This window comes from Colobus angolensis, unplaced genomic scaffold, assembly GCF_000951035.1.
Source record: "Colobus angolensis palliatus isolate OR3802 unplaced genomic scaffold, Cang.pa_1.0 Scaffold269, whole genome shotgun sequence".
NCBI classification, from domain to species: Eukaryota; Metazoa; Chordata; class Mammalia; order Primates; family Cercopithecidae; genus Colobus; species Colobus angolensis.
Genome location: NW_012115921.1, coordinates 2,364,848 through 2,390,206, shown reverse-complemented (window position 1 = coordinate 2,390,206; position 25,359 = coordinate 2,364,848). Strand labels below are relative to the sequence as shown.

General features: G+C 43.8%; 1 protein-coding gene across 3 annotated transcripts in view; it reads left to right on the top strand.

The window, feature by feature from the left end:
• MRVI1 (murine retrovirus integration site 1 homolog) overlaps nt 1-25,359 on the top strand; it is a 118,990-nt gene that overhangs the window by 1,171 nt on the left and 92,460 nt on the right. The window lies entirely within an intron of this gene.

The window sequence follows — 25,359 nt, the reverse complement described above, 5'->3', positions numbered from 1 at the left end:
CTGGCTTCTTCCAGAGGCCAGAGAGAGGCCCAGCTGTCTTGCTCCCTCCTGCCCAGGAAACAGTTGTAAAGGCTATAGAGGCTCTGCAGTTTGAGTAAACAGCAGCCTGGGGTCTGGGACCCCTGGCCAGCGCTCCAGCCTCCCAGAACTCGGCAGCTGCTGTTTCCCAACACTCTTCAGGCTGCTCGCCGGGGTGGTGCAGGGAAGTAAAGCTGGTCTGAGCAGGGTCTTTTGCAGGGAAAAGGAGGAAGCTTCCCGGGACTGTGAGGCTGGGGGTCCAAAGGAGTCAGGACTTGCCAAGGATTGTGTTGCCCCCACAGAGGGACAATGACATGCTAGTGAGGCAGGTGGAGTTGCCCATCCCCCTGCACTCCCCTACCCCAACACTTCTATGGAGAAGGGAACTCAGGTTAAGTGACTTGCCTAAGGTCATTCTACCAAGATGGAGTGGTACTAGGACTCAAACCCAGGTCTGTATGACTCTAACTCCAGTGCCCGTGCCTCTCAATACAGCTGTGAATGCCCGGGTATGATCCTACCTCCAACTGTGTCTTGCAATTTTTGACCTAATGGAGAAAACTGTTGTCATTATCATGTTTGTGCCATCCATGATTCCACTGTGCATGCGTGCGTGCGTGTGTGTGTGTGTGTGAGTGTGTGCACGCGTGCATGCATGTTTGGTGGGTGGCTGTTTATGTTCACAGCAGATGTACCTATCTTTATGCTTGGAGGTAAGGGAGGCATTCCTGTGTCCTTTATCATCTTGGAGGGATAACCATGTGCTAGCTGCTACGACATGATTGGTTATCTCCATAAATGTGTTTCTGCAAGAAAATAAACAGCAAACACATGGTTCTTACTGTGTATTGAACACTGTTCCCTTTCCCATACAGTAACTCATGACTCCCACAGCTCTACAAAGCAGGGGTCATTCTTTCCACCCTGGTTTTGTAGAGGACACTTTAGCACAGAGAGGCTGCTCAGCTGGTGCTCGGCCCCAGGCTGTGGTCTCTGCAGGCTCTGCTCTTGACCTCCATGGTCAGCTCCCCTCTGCTTGGGACCTCATGTCAGAGTGCAGCAGGGGAATCACTGGCCCTCTTGCAACACGGTACATCTGAGGCTTTCCACAAGGGATTTCGCATGCCCCTCACAGAATGCCATGAGGGATGTGTCTTTACCTCACTGCTCCAGGTGAGGACACTGGGGCTAGGGGATGTTAAATGACTCATCCAAGCTCACCCAGCCACTAAGTGACAAAGCAGGGAATTTAAATAGTATCTTGGGTAGGGAAGTTACCGCCATGTGAAACTTACTTGAAACTGAATCCCTGGGAGGCTGAGAGGGCTCATGGTTTGGGGGTGAGGAGTTCTGTGGGTCTGTGTAAGGAAGCTCGGTTCCTTGCCTGATGGGCTGAACTATACATGATGGGTCCTCAGCTTTCTAAAAAGCCCTGCGTCTCTCCTCTAAGCCTTTGTAACAGAGGTGGGCAGAAGCACCCCACACCTCCTGGAGGAGCAGACTTAGCCCTGCAAGGGCAGAGACCTTATTCTGTTCCTCACCCGCTGTGTGTCTAGCACCAAGAATGATGCTGGGAGCACACAAAGTGCTCAGGTTCAACCATGTTTCTGTGAACACATGGACACAATGCTCATAAAGTGGGTTCTGGTTTTATAGGGCCCCAGGTTGATTTTGTACATGTGCCTGATGATCAGATTCATCTAGTTTGACTTGAGAGAATACAATGTCGGGGCCTGAAGTTACCCACCTCTCTCCCCCTACCTCCTCTCCTGGGTCACCTCACAGAGCCTGGACTGCCCCTCAGCCACTTTCTCTGGGGCTTATTATCAGCAGAGGAATTCTGTTTGCTGACTGAGTAGATGCAGAGGCCTGGGTAGATAGGGAGAAGAGAGCTTGGGGCCCCTAGACTCTGGCCCTGCCCCTGCTCCTTGGGGAGCTGAGTGAGAAGAGGGAGATGGAGAACTGAGTTTTCAGATAGTGATGCAAAAGGAAAGAGGGGAGAAAATTGGTATTAATTGAGCTCCTACTTTGTGCCAGGATCTGTGCTAGATCTGTTATTTAATTTAAGCCTCATGTTAGATATGAGGAGAGAGGCATACAGCTAGTAGGTGGACTCCAGCTCAAGTCACCTTGGTCCAAAGTGGGCACTTCCTGCATTAGATGTCACCTTGCCTCCAGTTAGTAACTTAGGTCCTGGGGCAGTTATTGAGTATCACAGTCCAAATCATGGGAAAATCATGAATAGAGGGAAAGGGGATATCATGTTAGTCCTGTGGACCTTGGAGGCTAGACTCTGAGTTCAGGTGACAGTCCAGGGAAGCCTCACCAATGGGCCTTCAAATTCAGAGTCTTAGCAGAGGCAGCTCATGCCCGTGACCCTGGACAAGCCCTGCCTTCTCTACAAGGACTTTCTCCAGGGGAGGTGGAAAGCAGAGGACAGTTGTTCAGACAGGAAACTTTTTTTTTTTTTTGGAGACAGAGTCTCGCTCTGTCACCCAGACTGGAGTGCAGTGGTGTAACCCCCACCTCCCAGGTTCAATCGATTCTCATTCCTCAGCCTCCCAAGTAGCTGGGATTACAGGGAGTACCACCATGCCTGGCTAATTTTTACATTTTTAGTAAAGTTGGAGTTTTGCCATGTTGCCCAGGCTGGTCTTGAACTCCTGATCTCAAGTGATCAGCCCACCTCAGCCTCCCAAAGTCTGGGATTATAGGCATGAGCCACTGCACCTGGCCAGACTGAAAACTTTTCCTAGCAGGGAACAGATGTAAAAAAAGTCTGCTAAGGCTGGGCTTAATCAGCTCTGGTTACTTTCTTCCTATTACTTTTTTATTTGTAATTTGTAATTTTTATTCAGTTTTTTCTAGTAAAAAGTAATGCATGTTCTTTGCTAGACTTTCTTGGCAAATACAGAAATGGATATAAATAAGAAATTCAGAAATAAATATAAAGAAATAAAAAAACCTTCTAGAATCCCATTCCTCAGTGATGTATTGTTTATATTATGGTGTGTTTCTTTCTTTACATTTCTCTATATTTTGTAAAACTAGGATCTTAGTGTATGTGTTATTTTTTAGTCTGCTTTTTAAAACTGAGAATTCTAATATAATCCTTTTTTCCATACCATTAAAGATTCTCCAAAACATGATTTTTCAATGGTTTTATAACATAAAGTCATTTTAGCTGTGCAGCAATTTAATCACTGTTCCTCTTCTTGGCATTTACAAATGTGATTTTTCTCTGGGGACTTTCTCAGTGGCACATGTGATGTGACGGCTTTTCCATAGATTTATAGCATTTGGAGACTCAGCTCTCAGAGGTGGGTTTGTGTGGTGTGGCCCAAGGTGTGGGCTTGCTCTGCAAGATGATTGTATGTGGGATACGGACCCAGCCTTAAACACACAACATCACATTGTAAGAACATTGTTCCTTCTTAAGTTCTTTTTATTCCTTTAAATGAAGGAGAGAAAGCCTCTATTTGAGGTAGGGTGACCAACCGTCCAGGGCCACCCAGGAATGAGAGTTGCTGCCGGACCTTCAGTGCTAAAATTGGGACAGGTCCTGGACAAATCCAAAAGGTTGATCACCCTCATTTAAGCCTCATATGCCTTCAACATCTTTCTGTTTGTTTCCTTTCTTGACAAAATGAGAGCAGGCCTTACCTAAGGTTTAATAACTGTTTTCATTTTATTTATTTTTATAACTCTATTTGTGGTAAGTGGTATTGCTTTATCCATTTAAGGTAGGAATATGAAGTTTCCCTTTTAAATAAAAGTAATGACAGTGGTAGCTAACACTTGTTGAGTGTGTGCCATGTGCTAGACACTTTCCTAATGCTTTACCTGCATTCACTCATTTAGTCCTCACAGCAACCCTCTGAGGTAGTTACTGTCATTGTCCTCCTTATACAGATCAGGAAACTGGGGCACAGAGAGGGTAAGAAACTTGCCTAACAACACAAAGTTAGTAAATGGCCAAGTGGGGTTTCAGTCTTCATTTTCTGGCCCATTGCTCCTCGAATGAAAGAATATTAAGTAAATAAATGCATAAGCAAAACACAGGCATGGCAAAAATTGTGAGCATGGTGTATAAATGAGTCAGGTCATTCCACCACAGCTTGGTGGAAATTGGGTTGTATGAATTTGGTGGAATCCCGGTATTGGTGAGTGCAGGGTGTTGGGGAAGTTGAGTCATCCCAGCAAAACCAACAGGAATTTAGGAACCAATGGGCTCAGGGAGAGAGGCTGGGAGGGATGAGACTATACACTGCACACAGCCTGGCTCTAGGGGTGGGATGTGGTTCCCAGAGTGGCCACCAGGGAAGGGACACAGAGAGGCCACAGAGAGTTCTGTGGCTGACAAGCCAATCAAGAGGGTGTTTCCAGAGACCCCAAGGTTCCTGGCTCATCAGAACGAGAAGAAAGCCTGAAGACATTCTTGACTTTGCTCATACAGGTGTGGTGAAAATAACCCTGGACCCTGAGTCAGGAGGTGGACGCAGTGTTGGCCAGCTCTTCCCTTATTATCACAGTGGGGAGATGACATCTTGTAATGGAGGCAGCATAGTGTCCCTATGGAAAGTGTGGACCCTGGAGTGACCGTATGGCTCCACCACTGATCAGCTGTATCCCTTGAGCTGCACCTAATCTGTTGGAGCCTCAGCTTCCTCTCCTGTAATGTGAGTTCAGTATCCCTTGTCCAAAATGCTTGGGACCAGAGGTGTTTCAGATTTCACTTTTTTTTTTTTTGACTTTGGAATATTTGCATATTTACCCAGTTCAGCATCCCAATTCCAAAAATCCAAAATCTGAAAGGCTCCAATGAGCATTTCCTTTGAGTGTCTCATCAGTGCCCAGAAAGTCTTGGATTTTGGAGCATTTTAGATTTCAGATTTTTCAGATTTGGGATGTTCGCCCTGTAATGATAGTGTCCATTTTGCAAAGTTAAATCTCTTAGCCCAGTGTCTGTTCTTAGCACTCAGTATACATTAGCTCTTATTATTTCTAGCCCCTGTCTGTTCCCTCCAGAGATTCCAGCAAGAAGACTTCTGTACTGGGTTTGAGGCTCTGACCATCCACAATCCTGGGTCCTATTCTCAACTCCAAGAACACCCAAAGTAGAGTGGTGGACTTACTCTCAAGAGGATTGGGCATCTGTATCTGGTGAAGTCTTTAAGGAGGCCCAATAAATAACACCTCTTCCTTCATTGAAGCTCTGAGGCTTGTTAGGAGTTCAGAGACTAGTATCACCCTTATGACTGATGAAGCTGGTATTGGAGAATGTGGTTTGGATCAACAGGCAAGTAGGTTTTCTAATACTGTATTGAATAGGTTTATCCCCCAGCCCTGTGGGATGCTCACTGGGGAAAGTAGGGCCCTTTAAATATTAAAGCTTGGAGAAACAGAGCAGAAAGCATGTCCCCTGAAAGCAGCTAATTCTCTAGAGAAACAGAAGAGGGAGGGCTGAGCTCTTCATGCAGACGTTTCTCAGAACTCACCATCAGATAGCCATTCTCCAGGCGTGGAAGAGCCTGGCACTGAACTCTGAGGTACCACAGTGAGGGCCTGGCTAAAGCCCACTTGCAAGGCTGGTCTCTCATGGGCACCTGGTGAGACTTGTGCCCTGCCCTAGTGAGAGACAGGCAGGGCCAAGTCTGCAGGAGTTGCCACATGGTCCCATGGGCACCCACTCTCCTCCCTTTTCCAGTTAATCAATCCTCATCTTTTCTCCAGAGATGCCTGGTGGGGAACTTGTTTAATGCAGAGACCTTCCTTAGACAAGGCAAGCATCTGACTAGAAGTATCTGTGGGGATGAATTTTCCTTTTTTCACAGAAGTTTCATTAAGGCAACTCTAGACAGGGAGCAAGTGATCACTTAACTCCTTTCTTCTGGGTTACTTCTTACAGGTAGATGAGAAAATATATGGGAAAGGAACTACAATTGTTTGAGCAAGTTTGTATGTACTAGGCACATTTTATACAATATCTCATTAAATCTGTACTTTAGCCATGCAAGGGAGGTATTTGTGAACAAACTGATTCAAGGAGGACAGTAACTAGTATGAGAAGAATGAGAGTCAAACCAAAATCATCAGACCAAGCCCCATCTCTTTCCATCTCTCTGTGGCCTATAGACCCAGCTGCGGGACAGAGTGATAATGCCTGACCCTTCGTTCCTGCCCCTATGAGAACAAAGCCCTGGAGGTCACAGTGCTGCTGCTCAGAGCTGAGGTCCAGAGCTCTTGGGGCAGGGCACTGGAGCAGCTTCCCCACTAGGCTTGCTCTTTTTTGCACCTCTCTTGGTTTCTTTCAGTATGTAACGATCTTTATCAGGTCTCCTAATCTTGTTTATGAACAAGTTCCTTCCTCTATTTAGAAGGAAAAATACAAATTTAGAATCATAAGCTTTTTACTGGCAAGAAATGTCATGTCCTACATTGTGTGTCTTGAGTCGCTTTCTATGGCTCACCAAGATTTGTGCCCTAAATGTCTATAAATGTTGCCAAAGTCACCCAGTCTGTTCAAATCCCAGCCCCACAACTTACTGTTTGACTTGGGCAAATGATCTAACCTCTGAGTCCCCTTACCTATGACACGGATTGCTAGATCTAAAGTACTTATACCTGAATAAGTACCCAATAAGTAATTATTATTATTGGAGCCCAGATTAATATTGAACACATGGGTCTCCTCTATTTTGGATACCCCCAAATGGTCAGGTTTCCCCAAGGACTCTTGTCATATTTTCGACTTGTATGGGTATGGTAGAAAGAATGGTAGAAAGAATGTAATGTCTTCCTGGGCTTCTTACCTAAGACATCTTTCTTGTTTCCCACCTGAGATCTAACTGGTCCCTGATGTAGGTTGCAAGGCAATGATGATAAGGCTAGTTGTCAAGAGAAACCTGGCTAGTTGGCTTCTAAGAGGCTTCCCCAAGGAGCATCACCTTGGGGATGTTCTAGAGTCCTGGACCTATCCCTAAGCCTGGTTAGTGACCTGGAATTGGTTAGTTGATTGCTTATGCAGAGACCGACTCACAATAATCAAACTCACAAGAGACTGAAGTATACAATTTTTTTTTTTTTCAAGAGAGGCAGGGTCTCACTCTGACCCCCAGGCTGGAGTACAGCAGTATAGTCACAGCTGACTTGCAGCCTTGACCTCCCTGGCTCAAGTGATCCTCCCAACTCAACCTCCCAAGTAGCTAGGACTACAGGCATATACTACCTCTCTTGGCTTATGTTTTAAACATTTTTTTTTAGAGACAGGGTCTTGCTATGTTGCCCATGCTGGTCTCAAACTCCTGGATTCAAGTGATACTCTTGCCTCAGCCTCCTAAAGCACTGAGATTACTAAAGTATACAATTCTTTTAATTTTTTTTTTTTTTTTTTGAGATGGAATCTTGCTGCGTCACTCAGGCTGTAGTACAGTGGTGTGATCTCGGCTCACTGAAACCTCTGCTTCCCAAGTAGCTGGGATTACAAGCGTGTGCCACCATGCCCAGCTACTTTTTTGTATTTTTACTAGAGACAGGGTTTCACCATGTTGGCCAGGCTGGTCTCGAACTCCTAACCTCAAGTGATCCACCTGCCTCAGCCTCCTTTCAAAGTGATGGGATTACAGATGTGAGCCACTGCACCCAGCCAAGTATACAATGCTGAATGTCTATGTGCCGATATATAATGGGAGAGAAACCCTTTCCAATGAGGGGAAGGCAGAAAGTTCTGAGGGGTGGGTCACCTAGGCTATGATGCGGCCTGATGAGCCACCTCTGCCTGCAGCAGAGAGACTTCCCCAGAGCTCAGGAAGGGCCTCTTTCCTCTGGGAATTTTGGACAAGCCTTTCTCTTTGCTGTAGAAAAATGCTCTATACAATGGTGGTTATTATGTGATATTTACATAGTCTGTTCCAGCACACAAGAAATTGCAGATCCCACCTATATATTGGTTAAAGTTCTTTGATTGCCAGGGCTCAGAAACCTATGTTGGCTCACTTAAGAGAAAGTGGGATTTATTATAAGGTATTTGAGAAAATCAAAGGAAAAGGTAGGTAGACAGCAATGCCTCAGGAAGGCAGGACCCAGGGCAGCTTTCGGGTCCCAGCAGTAGGAACTTGCCAGCCTTTTCTCTATAGGAGTGGTCTTCAAGTGTTTTGGATGTTGCATCTTATTAGTTTAGAGAAAATTTTTTTAGCATGCACCTCCAATTTATGTATATTTCTTTATTATAAATCATATTCATGAGCTATTGTACTAATGTTTTACTTTATAAAACATATAAAAATAGAATTTTTTAAAGAATAAGAAAGATGAAATAATATTTTGAAAATCATGCTTTATCTTTTTTAAACAGTGTCAATGACTTTTCTGCTTTCCCTAAATAAGTATTCTTTAGTCATGACTCTGTGTGCTTCTTCAAGGGGAAAGAGAAGAAAATCGTGTTACCAGAAGTTAGTGAGCTCAACAGCCGGGGAAGAGGGTCCATCTAGAATGAGCTGTAGCTAAGGAGAGGCACAGTCACTGTCAGAGATGTGGTGCTGGAGCAAGGAAGGAAAGGCCCAGGCCTCTCTCTCCTCCCATCCCCTACTGGTCCATTGGCCAAACTCAGCCAGCAAGCAAAGGAGCCCAGGTTATACATTCCATAGGTGTCATCCTGAAGCACACAGCAGAGAACCAGGGGGCAGGGCAGGGAGAAAGGGAAGGAGGGCAGAGGAAAACCAACTCAGATACCTCATGTGGAAGAGGGACATCCTTACTTCCTGAATTATTATATTAAATTTTCAGTTTCATCCACTAGTTTGTAAAAAATTTTTTGAGAGTTACTTTTAGCTTTATTGGTAGAAGTATTTTCATTGTACTTTTTTTTTTTGCATAAGCCTTTTAAGCCACATACCCATTTTATGATAGTAGGTTTGGTTAAAACTAGGTAAATATGTTTTATTAACCTACTTACTTGGGCACCCACAAACTGTGTCACCCTTCAGGGAAAGCAAATGGATACATGAGGGTGCTACATCAGTTCCGTAACATTGTAGAACTCCCCGTGAGCCCTTATAACAGCTCACAAACTGGACGTAACAGTGGCCTTTCAATACATGAACCAGCACCATTGCCAACCTGTTTATTAAATATTAAGAAGTGTACCTTGTTACTATTTTTAATTAAAAATTGAAGGTTTTTATTTTAAATTTCCTTCCTATATCCCACCAAATCATCCTGCATTCCCTGGATGACATACTCTACTCTGAAGACCACTGCCCAGGCCACAGGCCCAGTTTGACTAGGTTCCAGAAGCTCCTGGTCTCTAAGTTCTTGAGAGAAATAATCTGATAAGTCCAGCTTTGATCAGGATCAATCAGTCATGGCCAGGGGACAGGATTGTGGGGTATAAATGTGGTCATGGGGAAGCCATCCGTCATATACAGGGGTTCGTACTAAAGAAGGGAAAATTGCTTAAAGTAAAAGTGTCTTCAAAGAATGTCAACACCTACTTATTTAAAGTTGTCTTTCTGTCCTGCCTTCTAGAGATGTCTGTTAAGCCTCCCAACTCTGCAACCCCATATACAGAGAATTTCTTGGGTTACTTCCATAGATAACTAATCATGTCCATTGGGTATAGGGTTTTTTTTTTTTTTTAACCTTGTTAATACATTGGAGGGCAGCCCCATTTCCTTGTGGTTATCTCCACGTATAGCCAACATTCCTAACAGGTCTGGGGTTCACAGACCTTATCAGACTTAGAGGAAGACTATTTCTCAGGCCAGCTGGGCCCAGAAACGAAAAAAAAAAAGATGTGGTTGGTTATAGACATCAAGGATCTGTTGCATTAGACTTGAAAACATTTGGCAAGTTGTCCCTATATCACGATTCCTATAGTTTATAAAGCACAAAAGTTGCTTAGGCACATGAACAAAGAGAGCCTGACTTTTTGGAGTCCCAGAGGGGAAGATTCCATTTGCTGAATCTCCAGAGACTTGTTTCACATGTCAAGAACAATAATAATGTGCTTATTACTGTAACACACGTCATTTATTGAGCATCAGCTAAATACTATGTTAAGTTCTTTACGTACATTGTCCCATATTTTTGCAGCATCCTATGATACAGGTTATAATAATATCTCTATGTTACTAATGAGAAAATGGAGGCTTTGTGAGGCTGAGTAGTTCACTCAGGATTACACAGCTAGAAAGTGGCAGAGCCAAGGCCATATTGCCCTTGGTGCAAAGTGCATGCAGCCCATCAACAGATAGAAACTCATACTTGGAGTTTATCAGGCCAGGAGAGAGTAGAGCTGGGACAATAAGATTTCAAAAAAGCCCATAATAGATCATTATGGGCTTATAGAAAGGTATTAAGGAAAGCTAGCACCATGGCAAGTTTGTAGCAGGTGTTTGATAGAGACATTAAGTAAATGAACAAATGCATGCATGAATGAAACCGCTGAGGTTTAAGGGCAGTTAAGGTCTTCCAGCATCCATCCCTGGTGCCACTTCCTAGGCTGAAATGAAGACAGCATATAAGCAGTGGTCCTGAGTTGTAGACCTGGTTCTGCCTTCAACTCATGTTGTGCTCTTGAGCAAATCAAATCTTCTTTCCAAGTTCTCATTTTCCTCATCTGTGAACAATTCACCCCCCCAAGGCCAGTGATTCACCCCAATAGTTGCATAATGGAGCCCGTCCCAGAGCAATAATTGTGCTGGGCACTGTCAGTGACAAGCAGGAGGACTGCAGGTGTGTTTGAAGAGTCAACTGTTATTGTTTACTTTCTACAATCCCATTCAAGTCCTTTGGTGACACTTAGAACTGGCATCGGGTCCAAAGTTAATGGAAGGTTGTGTTTTTTGTTTTTTGTTTTTTTTAATTTACTGCTAAAGGGAATGTCTATTTATTCTCTTTTTTATTAACAAGGCTCTTGACTCATGCGTTAGATATTTACTGCTCAGATTGGAAATGATGGTCCAGGCATCCACTAGAACCTGGCCCCTCTCCTCTCACACTGTAGGGCCAGCTTCTCCAAAGTCTCCAGCTCTGGGAGCAGATGACTGTGCCCTACAGGAGTAGTGGGTGGTGACAAAAGGACAGGATTTCTGTTCCTTGGAAGGGATGAAACTCATAGGCACCAGAATTTGAGGGGCCTCCAGAAGGCGTTGGGCACCCCCTAAGAGCTCCCTAAGTAGATGAGACCTGGTGAACTTGAAAAGACCCAGGAAAATGGATCAAACAACTAACTAACATCTGCATAGCACTTTCTCCTCCCACTGGAACTCACTGACCCTCCCTGAGGACCATGAAACCATGCTATCTGTGTAATCTTTCATGAATTATCTGGCTTTTACAATTTTATGCATCATAGGTAACATAACCCCTCTCACTGCCCCCTCTAACCTGCCCAGCCCAAAGGACCTTATTAGGATTTTTGTGAGCCCTATGTCATGAAAGGCATTGTTCTAAGAAGTTTATATTACATAATTCACATGATTATTATTATCCATGTTTTACAAGTGAGGAAACTGAGGCATAGAGAGATGAAGCAGCTTGCCCAAGGTCACATGGCAGGGCTGGGATATGAACCCAGGCAGCACAGCTCCAGGGCCAATGGACAAAATTACTGTCCCCTCTCACCTCTGGACACCCTCTAACCTGAGAGGGTTTAGGGCATTTCTGAGTGGATATTTCTTTCTCCTTCCTTTCTTTTTCTTCCTTTCCTTCCTTTCTTCTTTCTTCTCTCTCTCTCTCTCTTTCTTTTTCTTTCTTTCTCAGTTTCATTCTCGTTGCCCAGACTGGAGTGCAGTGGTGCAATCTCTGCTCACTGCAACCTCCATCTCCTGGGTTCAACTGATTCTCCTGCTTCAACCTCCTGAGTACCCGGGATTACAGGCATGCGCCACCACGCCTGGCCAATTTTTGTATTTTTAGTAGAGATAGGATTTCACCATGTTGGCCAGGCCGGTCTCAAACTCCTGACCTCAGGTGATCCGCCTGCCTGGGCCTCCCAAAGTGTTGGGATTACAGGTGTGAGCCACTGTGCCTGGCCCAGAGTGGAGTTGTGGAGTTTTAATGAGGACACTTTGAGATACTCCTTGGAAAAACATTTTGTGGTCAAATAAATTTGGGAAATATTATATCCTTTCACCCCTTCTTGGAGATTATACTGCACATTTGCTTCTTAAAGGCTCTGAGATGTCCTGCAAGACAGAAACCTATCTCCTGCTGATATTCCCAAATATAGTGAAACGCATAACCTTTCTTTTCAGAGCTCCTGACATCTCCCAGAACTGGAGTTGTATAGAACTCTATACAACTTTGGGAAAAGTGGCTAGTGGTATCCCTACTTGGGTGGACACAGGATGGATCACATGGCATCTAGAGAGTCCTCGCTGCTTGCAGAACTGCTAAGAAAGACTCTCAGTGAGCCAGGTCAGCTCACAAAGCTTCTGCCTGAGAGATAGACAGTGGGCCAGAGTGGGGAAGGTATGGCTCTGAAGGCTTCAATCCCTGTTCAGCCACCCATTAGCTCTGTGACTCTGGAGGTCACAGCATCACATTGAACCTCAGTTTCCTTATCTGCAAAGTAGCATCCACCTCATAGGGCAGTTGGGGGATTGAATGAGTAAATATGCCTAAAGCACCAAGCACCAGATCTGTGGTTGCCAGGGTCTGGGGGGAAGGGGAGCAGGGAGTGACTGCTTCATGAGTACAGAGTTTCCATTTGGGATGATGAAAGTGTTCTGGAACTAGATAAGGGTGGTAGGTGCACAACATTGTGAATGTACTTAATGCCACTGAATCGTACGCTTTTAAAAAGCTCTACGCTTCTGATGGATAGAGAATGTTGGTATTGTTATCGTTGCCTGTTTTGCTTATTTCTACAGTCTCCTGGTCTCATATAGAACTAGGACACTAAGATTGGAAGCTTCCAAGGAGCAGGATAGACAACTTCACCATATCAGGCTGAAGGACCTTGTGCCTCTTTTCTACTCCAAAGAGGTCAGGGGATCCCTCAGTCCAAGGATAGTTTCCTCCTGAGAAAGGGAAGGAGATACTCTTGGGTTGACCTTGGGTTGAACAAAAGAACAGGGAGGAAATTTAGAGAGCTGAGGTTGAGCTTGTGGGGCACACTCGGATTTAGACTTATAGCAGCATCAAAAGGGAACATTAACCTGGGATTGCAGAAGGTGACAGAAGACACAGAAAAGATAAACATTGGTCTGTTTGGTACAGGCAGAATCTGCCCCAGGAAAAAAGCTTTGATTATAAATGAGGTGCCAACTGGCAGAGTGTGTGCAGAGGTCTGTGCCAACATCGACCAGTCGCCTACCAAGAGGGCATTTCTAAACAATGGTGGGTCTGAGAATACATTTCAGAAGGTGGCTATTTTACAAAGACTTTGGGAAAAAAGGCAAACTGAGAGAGGGCCACTGTGGTGGCGTGGAAAGGGCACTGGGCTGGGGTCAGTCTCAGCTGGGCTCCTAATGGCCGTGTGGCCTTGCCGCATCACTTCATCCTCTGAATCTGTCAGCCTCCGCATCTAAAATACAGACATAATAGTTTCCTCCTTATCGTATTTCTGTGAGGAACAAATTAAATAATATGTCTGAAATATCTTAGACAACGGAAAGCTCTAAACAGCAAGAGGTCAGTATTAAAAACTAAGAACATCCTTTAAGGATTGCCATTGGGAGATGACAAGATGAAATCCCTTCCTTCTGAGAAGCTTGGGCTCTCTCAGGGTGAAGGCAGTTAAATAGACCCAGTATGTTGGTGAGGCTTGGAGATAGCAAGGAATAGCAGCTTCCTGGTAAATGTAAAATTTCCATATGACCCAGAAATTCCAGTGCTAGGTATATATACAAAAGAATTGAAAACAGGTGTTCAAACAAAAGTTGTATAACAATATAACAGCACTATTCACAATAGCCAAAAGGAGGAAACAACCCAAATGCCTATCACCTGATGAATGAATAAACAAAATCTGGGAGGGATGGATGGATGGATAGATAGATAGATAGATAGATAGATAGATAGATAGATAGATAGATAGATAGATAGTTAGATAGATATGATGGAATGTTATTCAGCCATAAAAAGGAATGAAGTATGGATACATGCTACCATGTGGATAAACCTCAAAAACATTATCTAAGTGAAAGAAGCTAGACAGAAAAAGTCACATATTGTATGGTTCCATTCATATAACTATCCAAAACCAGTTAAAGCCACAGAGACAGAAAGCAGATTCGTGGTTGGCAGGGTCTGTGGGAAAGGGGGAACAGGGAGTGACTGCTTCCTGGGTACAGAGTTTCCATTTGGGATATTGAAAAAGTTCTGGAACTAGGTAGGGGTGATAGGTGCACAACATTGTGAGTGTACTTAATGCCACTGAATTGTACACTTTAAAATGGTTAAAATGATAAATTTTATGTCACACATTTTATCATAATAGTTTTTTTAAAAAAGAAGTTTACTGGTGAAAAGGAAACGTGACCCAAAGTTTAGGCACCCCTCTCCTACAGTATGGTTGAGGGGAGGTGACAGGGTAGTCAGAGTTTGTCAGCTGGAAGCCAAGGTCTTGTGTCAGCAAATTCGCCGAGGGTCTAGAGTGAGCAAATCTTGTGCAAGTGTCCCAGAGGATCCCGAAAGGAGTAAGACATGCTCCCTGCTCTCAAAAAATGTATAAATTACTCTCACGTCATAAACACCAAGAGGTACTATAGTATGTACAAGGGAGACATTGATTCAGGAGAAGGAGACATTGACTCAGTCTGGGGCCATCCATGAAGCCTTCTTGGAAGAGAAGGTAGTTGTGGATCTGCCAGGTAGGTAAGAAAGAAGTGAGGAATTTCCCGGGAAAGGTACAGGGTTGGGAGAGTGGAGGGAGCATTTCAGAGTGGGGAAGAGGTTGGCATGAGTGGGGCACAGAGTATGCATGGACCCAGAGGGGAAGGTCATGGGAGAGATGTGCAAAGGGAATTAGGGTCAGATGTGGAGCTTTGCAGGTGGATCTGAGGAAGTTGGGACATTATCTCCAGGCAGTGGGGAGTCAAGGCATCTTTTAAACCTGTGTTTGAGAAGTCAGTGCAGTAAAAGACTGAAGAATGAGAGACTGAGGACAGAGAGATGAGCTGTGGCATTGTCTCTGCAGAGGCCAAGGAGCACCCCTGCCCCAGAGCAATGGCCGTGAGAAGGGTGAACCTACAAACATACTCAGTTTTGCATTTGCCAGGATTCTGGTTTGCCTGGAGTAGAAACGGATTTAAGTTAGATTAGCAAATTAGCAGAATGTTCTGGATCGTATCATTGAGAGTTCTAGGGCAATTTCAGACATGGCTGGATCCATGGCCTCATTCCCTCTATCTCTCAGCTCTCCTTGGTATTAGAAGTATTCTCAGGTGACCTCTCCTGCGTGGTGGCACTGTGGCACCTGCAGTTCCCAGCCTATCCTTTCAGCAATGCTCGCAGCAAGAACTCCTCCAACAGTTCCAACAGAAGCCACCGAACTGAATGTATTGACCTGGTCTGAGTCATGTGCTCATTCCTCAATTACAACCCAGAGCTGGGAGCATGGGATATTCTGTGGGGCCAGTGCAGTGTTATAGCTCCAAGGTATAGATTAACTTATCCTCCCTCCTCACCCCTCCATCACTTTCTCTGTTCTGCGCTTCTGGAATCTCTTAGGGAGGCAAAGTGAAGCCACTAAGAGGCAGTACGAGCATCACAGCTAAGAACCTGAGAACTAAAGCACATGATCATAAAGATCAAATCACGATTCTCTAGGCAGTGAGATACCCAAAGTGCATTTAAATCAAGAAGCCCATGCAGTGGTTACAGATCCTGGCCGTTTAGTTGTTAGATGGGAGGCCAGCCTCCATGAGGCAGGGGAGAGGCTTGTTCCTTCCTCACTCCTGTCCATGAATAAGGCAGCTGAGAATCATGGTTGATCAGTGTGTAGGAGAATGCAGGGTGTGAATCTCTAGGCATGGGAGTATAACCTGGGTGAAGGTGGCCATTCCAGAGCATTCATTGCTGACAAACTTAGTAAAGACTGCAGCTTCCCACTCTTAGGAAGGTGCTACATAAGAGGATGAAGGGGCATTTGTCAGTCAGGGAAGAGGCCGAAAAGGGTGTTTCCTGCATAGAGCACAGGATGTGCAAAGGCACTGAGGTAGGCCTAGAGTGACAAGTCTTCATGATGATGAAATTCCCTGAGATTCCAAAATAATTTTATCAGAGAAAGACCAGCCACTGTGGAAATGGCTCCCTGTGGCATCAGCAGCAGACCAGAGGCTTAGGGTTCCTCAGGTGACTCTGCTTCCCCAGTCATCATTGTTAGGAATTAAATCCCAACTCAATGATAGAGAGCCACCCAGGCTCCTTCTGCAAGGAGCCATTTCTGCCCTTCCAAGCCATTTGCAGTGTTAAAGTTCTTGGACCTGGTAACAACAAGTGGCAGGCATAAATTAGCATTTCCTCTTTGGGAGGCAGAGCACGTGACACAGTAGAGGGGAACCGGGTAGGAGCCAATGGACCCAGGAGAGCTTAACAGTGGCCCAGATCCCACTTGGGGTCTGACAAAGGCACTCTGAGTGAATGGGGACATTTTAGAAATGCTGACATTCCCAGGGGACTGGCCCAGCCCAGAGTGGTAAGCAATTTTAGATACTCTGGCTACTATTTTTGGAGCCTGAATCACATTAATTCACTGCTGCTCCAAATGGTGCACAGCCAGGGAGGCCTTCAGGGAGCCCAAGGGCTGTTTCCCAGCCCAGCACTGGTGCAGCTTGTCCAGAATCCACAGGGCGGTGCCCACTCCTTTCTGCTCTAGGTCACCCTGCATTTCCTATTCGTGTGCCAGTACATGGTGTCCAAAGCCCCCAACATCTTCTCCAAAGAGAATCCTTCATATGAGGGGATGAACCCTCATCTTAGGATGTGACTTGAGGCTATTTCAGGAATATTGTGCAGCTTGGACTCTTGCTAAATCCGGAGTTAGAAGAAGACGGACCCGGCCAAGAGATATCCAAAAACGTCCCTGACCTTCCCTCCTCAGAGTAGGCTGAATCTGAGTCAGGCAAGGAATTGACACTGTGCAGGGAGCAGTCACGTTTCTGTGGAGTTTTAATTCCCTTTCATGATCCTGTCAGCAGCAGAGAAGCCACAAGACAGAGGAAGGGGCAACATGTGATACCTTTATTGGGCCAGGTCACCAGGTCTAGATGGGATGAAAGGAGCGTGGAACAGAATGTGTTCTGGGAAGTTTCCAGCTGAAAGCCCAGAGGAGCAGTGCTGGTGTGCTTGTGGTAGGCCACATTCCTCTCTGTTTCCAAAGCCAGTCTCTCCCGATGAGAGGGAAAGAGTACTGGGAAGCTCTGGAGTGAGGGATGAATCCTGTCCTTCAGCCTCATTTTTATAGAGACTTCAGGGTGAGAACTGAAAGGTGTCACCCCCATTCATGCCCATACTTGTAAAAACCCGTTTGTTTGAATGTCTTTGCTAGCAGAACTCTAAATGCCTCAGATGAAGAATGGCTCTCCCTACAAAAATGATTCTACCTTTGGGAATGTTGTGCATGTTGAGTGTGATGTGGGGTGTGTGTTGCATCTGTGCACTTCTGGAGCATCTTGAACTACTGCATCCCAGCTCTCGCTCTTTGTGCTTGCTAGCAAATTGCCTGCTTACTGCTATGTCTCTTACCTCTAAGCTCAGTGCCCTGGTCTACCTGGTTTACTACTGCACAGAGCTTGGCACTTGGTAGGCGCTCTGTAAATATCTGTTAAATGGAAGAACAGATGAGTAATCTGCACATTCATCCCAATGAGTCTGTCTTTCTTTTGCGGTGTAGTCTTGTCTCCATCTCTCTGTCTCTCTGAGCCCGTGTCCCTGTCCCTTCATCTCTGTTTCTCTTAATCTTCTTATTGTTGCCTCCTCCTTCATTTCACCTCACACAAGCCCATCCTAGACACATAATCTATCTCTTTTCCTCAACCTGTTTTCTTACATTATGTACACTCAGCAATTTCAGAGATGGAAGGCACCTTATAAATCACTGATTATGTTATAAATCAAACATAATATTTATGTTTGAGGAATCTATGCCCAGAGAGGTCACAAGGCACTAAGGACCAAAGCTAGCTTCCTTCTCTTTTTTTTTTGATGGAAGTTAGAAAAAAATTTTAAACAGCTTTGTTAAAATATAATCCACATGCCATATGATTCACCTACTTAAAGTGTACAATTCAATGGATTTTAGTATATTCAGAGAGTTATGCAGCCATCATCTCTGAATTTGGTATATTCAGAGAGTTATGCAGCTATCTAATTCCAGAATATTTTTATCATCCAAAAAGATACCCCATACTTATTAACAGTCATGTCTCATTTCCCCATCCTCCCAGCCCTAAGCAACCATTAATTTACTTTCTGTCTCTATAGCTTTCTCTATTATGGGCATTTTATATAAATAAAATAATATGTGTGGTCTTTTGTGACTAGCTCCTTTCACTTACTATAATATTTTCAAGTTCATCCTTTCATTCATTTTAAGTTTCATACTTTAGCGTGAAACTTAAAACTTATATCATTACTTCATTCCTTTTCTTTGAGACAGAGTTTCACTCCATCACCCAGGCTGGAGCTTGTCCAGAATCCACAGGGCGGTGTCCACTTCTTTCTGCTCTAGGTCACCCTGCATTTCCTAGTGGCATGATCTCAGCTCACTGCAACCTTCACCTCCTGGGTTAAAGCAATTCTCGTGCCTCAGCCTCCTGAGTAGCTGGAATTATAGGCGCGCAGCACCAAGCCCAGCTAATTTTTGTATTTTTAGTAGAGATGGGGTTTTACCATGTTGGCCAGGCTGATCTCAAACTCCTGACCTCAAGTGATTTGCCCACCTCAGCCTCCTAAAGTGCTGGGATTACAAGCATGAGCCACCAAGTCTGGCTCTTCATTCCTTTTTTTGACTGAATAGATTCTATTGTATGAATATACCACATTTTATTCATCCATTAATTACTTTATGGACATTTAGTTTGTTTCCATGTTTTGGCTATTATATATAGTGCTACTATGAACATTGTGTACATCTTTTTATGTGGATATACATTTTCATTTCTCTTGGGTACATATCTAGGAGAATTGGTAGATCATGCGGTAATCCTATGTTTAACATTTTGAGGTACTGCTAAGCTATTTTCCAAGGTGGTTATGCCATTTTACATTTCTACCAGCAATATATAAGGGTTCTGGTTTCTTCACATCCTAGTCGACACTTGCTGTTACTTGTCTTTTTTATTTTAGCCACCCTAATGGGTGTAAAGTGGTATCTCATTACTGTTTTGATTTGTATTTCCCTGATGGTTGATGATGTGGAACATCTGTTCATGTGCTTATTGGCCATTTGCATATGTTCTTTGGAGATATGTGTATTCAAATATTTTGCCTATTTTAAAATTGTATTACTTTTTATTATTGTGTAATAAGAGTTCTTTATTCTGGATACCAGTCCTTTATTAGATATGCTATTTGCAAATTTTTTTCAATTCTGTGGGTTGTCATTTTACTTTTTTGATAGCATCACTTTCAATACAGAAGTTTTTTATTGTGATGAAGTCCAATTTATTTACTTTTTCTTTTGTTGCCTGCACTTATGGTGTTGTATCTAAGAAGGCATTGTCTAACCCAAGGACACCAAGATTTACTCACATGCTTTCATCTAAGAATTCTATAGTTATATCTCTCCCATTTAGATGTTTTGAGTTAATTTTTGTGTATGGTATAGGAAGGGGTCCAACTTTACTCTTTTACATGTGGTTATCCAGTTGTTCCAGAACCATTTGTTGAAAAGACTATTCTTTCTCCATTGAATTATCTCCGCATCCTTGTTGAAATCAATTAACCATAAATGTAAGGGCTTATTCATGAACTCTCAAGTCTGTTCCATTGATGTGTATGATGTGTGTCTCTTCTTGTATAGTGTAGAGTATCATACTATATTACGATAGTTTTATAGTAAGTTTTGAAATTGCGATGTGTAGATAATTCAATTTTTTCTTCTTTTTAAAGATTGTTTTGATTATTGTTGCTTCCTTGTGCTTCCATATGAAATTGGAATGAGATGGCATTCCAACAATTTAGGGCTTTAATTTCTTTCAAAAATATTTCATATCTCTGAGAGTAAAAGTTTTGCATTTATTTTGTTAAGTATATTTCTGGTTTTTGTTGTTGTTGTTTGTTTGTTGTTATTGTCGTCGTTGTTTTTAAGACAGAGTCTCACCCTGTCACCCAGGCTGGAGTGCAGTGGTGTGATCCTGGCTCACTGAAACCTCCACCTCCTGGGTTCAAGCGATTCTCTTGCCTCAGCCTCCAGAGTAGCTGGGACTACAGGTGTGCGCCATCATTGCCCTGCTAATTTTTGTATTTTTAGTTTAGATGAGGTTTTGCCATGATGGCCAAGCTGGTCTCAAACTCCTGGCCTCAGGTGATCCACCCACCTTGGCCTCCCAAAGTGCTGGTATTACAGGTGTGAGCTACCATACCCGGCCAGCTGTTGGGTGTATTCCTAAGTATTTATGCTTTTGATGCTATTTTGAATGGAATTGCTTTATTAATTTCATTTTTTGATTGGTCATTGCTAGTGTATAGAAATATAATTAATTGTACTATACCAATCATATATCCTGTAGCCTTGCTGACCTCATTTATTAGTCCTAATAGTTTTTTAGTGGATTACTCAGGATTTTGTATATATAAGATCATATCACCTGCAAATAGAGATAATTTTACTTCTTCAAAGGTAGAATTATTGGGACCTAGTCTAGAGAATTTTTATTTTATTAGAAAGGTTCTGAAAGGAGTTTTGTGGTTGGCCTGGAAAAATACTAAAGCAATTATTCTCCAAAATGTATTGATCGCAACTTCAAAGATTAAGTGTTTGAAACAGACTTGAATTTAAATCTGATATGGCTGAGAGATTCTATCAATAGCTATATTAGTTTGTCAGGGCTACTGTATTAAAATATCACAAGCCAGGTGGCTGAAACAATGGAAACTTATTTTCTAACAGTTCTAGGGAAGTCCCAGGTCAAGGTATCAGCAGGCCTGGTTTCTTCTGTGGCCTCCCTCCTTGCTTACAGATGGCCACCTTCTCTCTGTGTCCTCATACGGTCTTTCTTCTGTATAGGCACATCCTTGGTGCCTCTGCATCCCAATTTCCTCTTCTTATAAGGACACCAGTCAGATTGGATTAAAGTCTATTCTAATGGCCTCATTTAAACTTAATCCCCTATTTAAAGGCCCAGTCTCCGAATACAGTCACATTATTATGTATTGGGGGTTAGGATTTTGACATAAGAACTAGGAGGAGGATTGGGGGGCACAATTAAGCCCATAACAGTAGCCTTCTTGGTTTTCCTTTGAGAGATCTGATTTCTGGTTAGTTGCAACTCGTGAAGACAGAATTTGTTAAATAACCCATTCTCCATGACCACCAAATAACAGTGACCTATGGCCAGAGTGAGAAAGCACTGCCTATTTCCACTGAGCTAACGGATCCTTGTGCATGGTTTTGCATGATCCTAGAACTCGTTTCAGTTAAGGACTACTCTAAAGCCATGTCAGGGAGGGTGGATGACCAGCCATTAGACTCAGACGTGCACATAACACCTAGAATTTTGATTTACACTGCCGGCTTTAAAATACTTCCAGATCCTGTTGTGTGAACAGTATGGTGACATAGTTGTATGAGGAGTCCCTCTATGAAGTGAGCTTTATAAAGTTCTAAAATGCAATATCTCACTCTAATTTTGTTCTCTGTTGGGCTAAGGGTTAGTTTTGGAAGCTCAAGATGTAGCTACTCCTTGCTCTGCAATTCTTGCAATAGCCAAAAACAAGATGCTGCTGATCTCAATTTGTTATGTCAGTAGGAACTGAAAAGCAAGATTCCCATCCCTGTCATCCAGACTGAGCAGTCATCCCACCTCAGCTAGTGGAGCTATCTATCTCCCTCTTTCCTCTGCTCTCTTTTTCAGCATTTATTTTTAACTCACTTGGCCTCTGAGTGTTTTTATTGCCATCTGGCCACAAGCCCTTTTAGAAAGCAGGCAGTTATAAATCACCTGCTGGGAAATCAGTAAGAGTCAGTTCAATCCACCACAGTTACACCGATTTGCCCCCAGATAACCAGGATCCTGCAGGCTCAGTATTTTATCCCATGGGGGTGTCTGCAAGGAGGGTGAAGGGTAAGCGGGGCAACTACTTTCTGAAAGAGGGGGTGGGTTGCTGCTCCCAAAGGCTCAAGGAAGGGATGGACTTTGGCTTTCATCCATGTGCTTTTCATCTGGTCTCGAGGGAGAGCTGAGTGTTTCCATTTCATCCAGCACAGAGTTTTCCACACCAGGGCATTTTCTTATCTTCTGAAGATCTACTTCAGGGCTAAAGCATCTTCTTTAAGTCTCAAGAAAAGGCAGTAGGAATGAGTCGCTGTATTTGCTGGGGAGGACAGGAAATGTGTTACTGCAGCATGGAAGAGGGAAGACTCTCTATCAAGCTGCATGTTGCCAGGCCACTGTTTTCACTCACCATGAGTTGGTTCATCCCTCTAGCTAGAACTCCAGGGAGTCAAGTCTGACAGTTGTTATACAGAAGCTGAAAGCTAGGCCCAGAGAGGCAGGTGACTGGCCCAAGGTCACAGAGTAGTTTCATAACCAGCTCACAAAGAAACGGTCTCACTGCTTGGAAATCTTAGTTCTCTTCTCCAAAGGAGCTTTGGTCAGGAAATGCAAATTCATGGGTAGTCAAAACTAAACAAAACATAAATCTCCAGAGAAAAAATACCAATCCATTAGTTCATTTATTAAAAATGGGTCCACCAAATTGCCCCCTGTAAGGACCATGGGGACCATTAGTCCATCCATTTGTACACTCTTGGATAATGGGAATATACTAACCTTTGAAAAGCCAATTTCCTAGAAGGAATTCTTCCTCCCCTCTCTATCAGGAGAAATATTACACTGCAAAGCACAGAGTGCTGGGTTTTGGGTGGTGGGAGGCAGTGAGACTGTGGGATCCTGAAGCCAGGAAGGAGGCAGGCTCAGAGCCAGGTCTGCTGGCACTTGCACTTACCCCATCTTCCCACCAGGGCTTTCAGGAGATGTGTGTACTTAAACTGGGTTAAAAAATTATTCACTTTAACATATACCAAGCCCTAATTATACACCAAATGTTAGAGATACAAAGATGAGAAAGACTTAGTTTTAAAGGATGAATAGGAGTCTGCCATGAAGATCTTTGAGTGTCTCTCAGTCAAATGGAGGAGACCAAACTAAAAACAAATAATTGCAATTATGTTAGAGCAGGGTTGGCTAACTTTTCTGAAAAAAAAAAAGCAGCTAGTAAATATTTCGGCTTTGTAGGTCAGACAGTGTCTGCCTCAACTACTCAATTGCCCTCATAGCATGAAAACAGCCATAGACAATATACAAATGAATGGTTGTGGCTGTATTTTGAAAAAATTTTATCTACAAAAACCATTAGTTGGTCAGATTTGGCCCAAAGGCCATAGTTTGTTGAACTCTGTAATAGAGGAATGCCATCATAATATAGGAATAATAATAATAAAAGTTACCATTTGGTTAGTTATTTTGTGCTAGACCCTGTACTAGACACTGTATATCAAATTTACATATATTTACATACTTTTCAAATTTGAATATTTTTCATAATAGTTTGTGAGGACATTGAAATTCAAGAGCCAAAGTCATAGAGCTAGAAAGTGGCAAATAGAAGGTTAAAGTCTATATTTCCAACTAAACAATTTAAAATGCTAAAAGGAAATGGGGCAGAGGGTTTAATCTGGTGAGGATCATGAGGTGGCTCCTGAAGGGTGAGTAGGGTCTTTCATGGAGACAGATGGGGGGATGGACTTCTTCTAGGCAGAGGGAGGGACACTGAGGTTTGATAGCACATGGAATATTCTGGAAACTGAGCATTAGGTGAGGCTAGGGTGCAGGATCCCTTGGTGCTAGTGGCTGGAGAAAAAAACAGAGAGGTTTGGCAGTCTCAGAGCAGAAAGTTTTGCATGAGTGCCCAGGAACCCAGACTTCATCTGTGGACCAGGGTTTCTCCAGCTCTGGTCTTTGGATCAGATTCTCCTTAGGGGCTTTTAGCCATACAGATTTCTGGGCCCTATTCCCAGATATTCTGATTCAGTAGATCTGGGAAGGGTCTAGGAATCTTCGTTTTATCAAGCACCCCAGATGCTTCTAGTAAGCAGCCAGATTTGGGAGTCAGCACAGAGAGGGCCACTGAAGTGTTTGACTTGAGGGAGGCCTGCAACCACAGCTATGTTTTAGAATTCCAGCTGTGTGGAAGATGGATTACTTCATAGGAGAACCACCCTCCGCCCACCCCAGGAGTTGATTTTCTGGTTATCAGCTTTTCTCATCTGGACATGCAGAATGAACAGGGCTGCAGGATGGCTAGATTTTGATGAGTAGGAAATTGGGAGGTAACTGAGGCAGGAAGAGGATATCAGGAAAGCATTAAGTAGCTGCTCCCTCCCTCCTGTCCTGGGGCCCCTGCCCAACTTGGGCCTTCCAGTGCTGACCTGCAGGCTGAGCAGCAGCAAAGCTGCTGCTCCCAACCAGTCCCAACCACAAAGCCTGCCAGCCATACCCCAGCCAGCATTCCAGCCCAGGGCCCTAGAGGGCCTTTGCTTTTCCCAAACTCTGCCAACCCTAGAGGAAGGGTCTGTGTAGGGGATCCAGAAGATCAGAGGAAAAGAGATGAAAGGCCAAGAGAACAATGTTCCAGGCCTTTGGGGCTTCTAGGATCCAGGGTGACACCAAAGTAGGTGCTTAAAAAAAAAAAAAAAAAAAAAAAACTTCTGTTCTATACATGTATGTTGTCATATTAAAAGTATCTACATTCCTCTACATTCTATCATAGCATTAATGAAAAAATCATTTTATAACTAGGAAATGCCAACTGTGGGCACAGGAAAGAGGGGTGCCTGGGCTGAGGTAAGGAGCCTGGGGGCCACCCTGAGAAAATGTTCCCCAAGGTGCAGGAGCTCCACTCAGGCCTTGGTAATGTTGCTAGTGTGATCCAAGAAAACCCTGCCAAAACCCAGTGATTTCCACTGCCTATGCTCCTTGTGGAACCTGGGCCAGGAAGGGGGTCTGCTCACCTGCCTGCCCACTCACAGCCCAGAACAGCTCCTGCAAAACTGGTGAGACATCTCCCGGCAGACCCTGGCCTTAATCTGCCCTCAGATCTCTCTTTACTCAGACTTTTCTAAAAACAAGAAAATGCTTCATGAGAATGACTCAGCTTAACCCCTTGGAT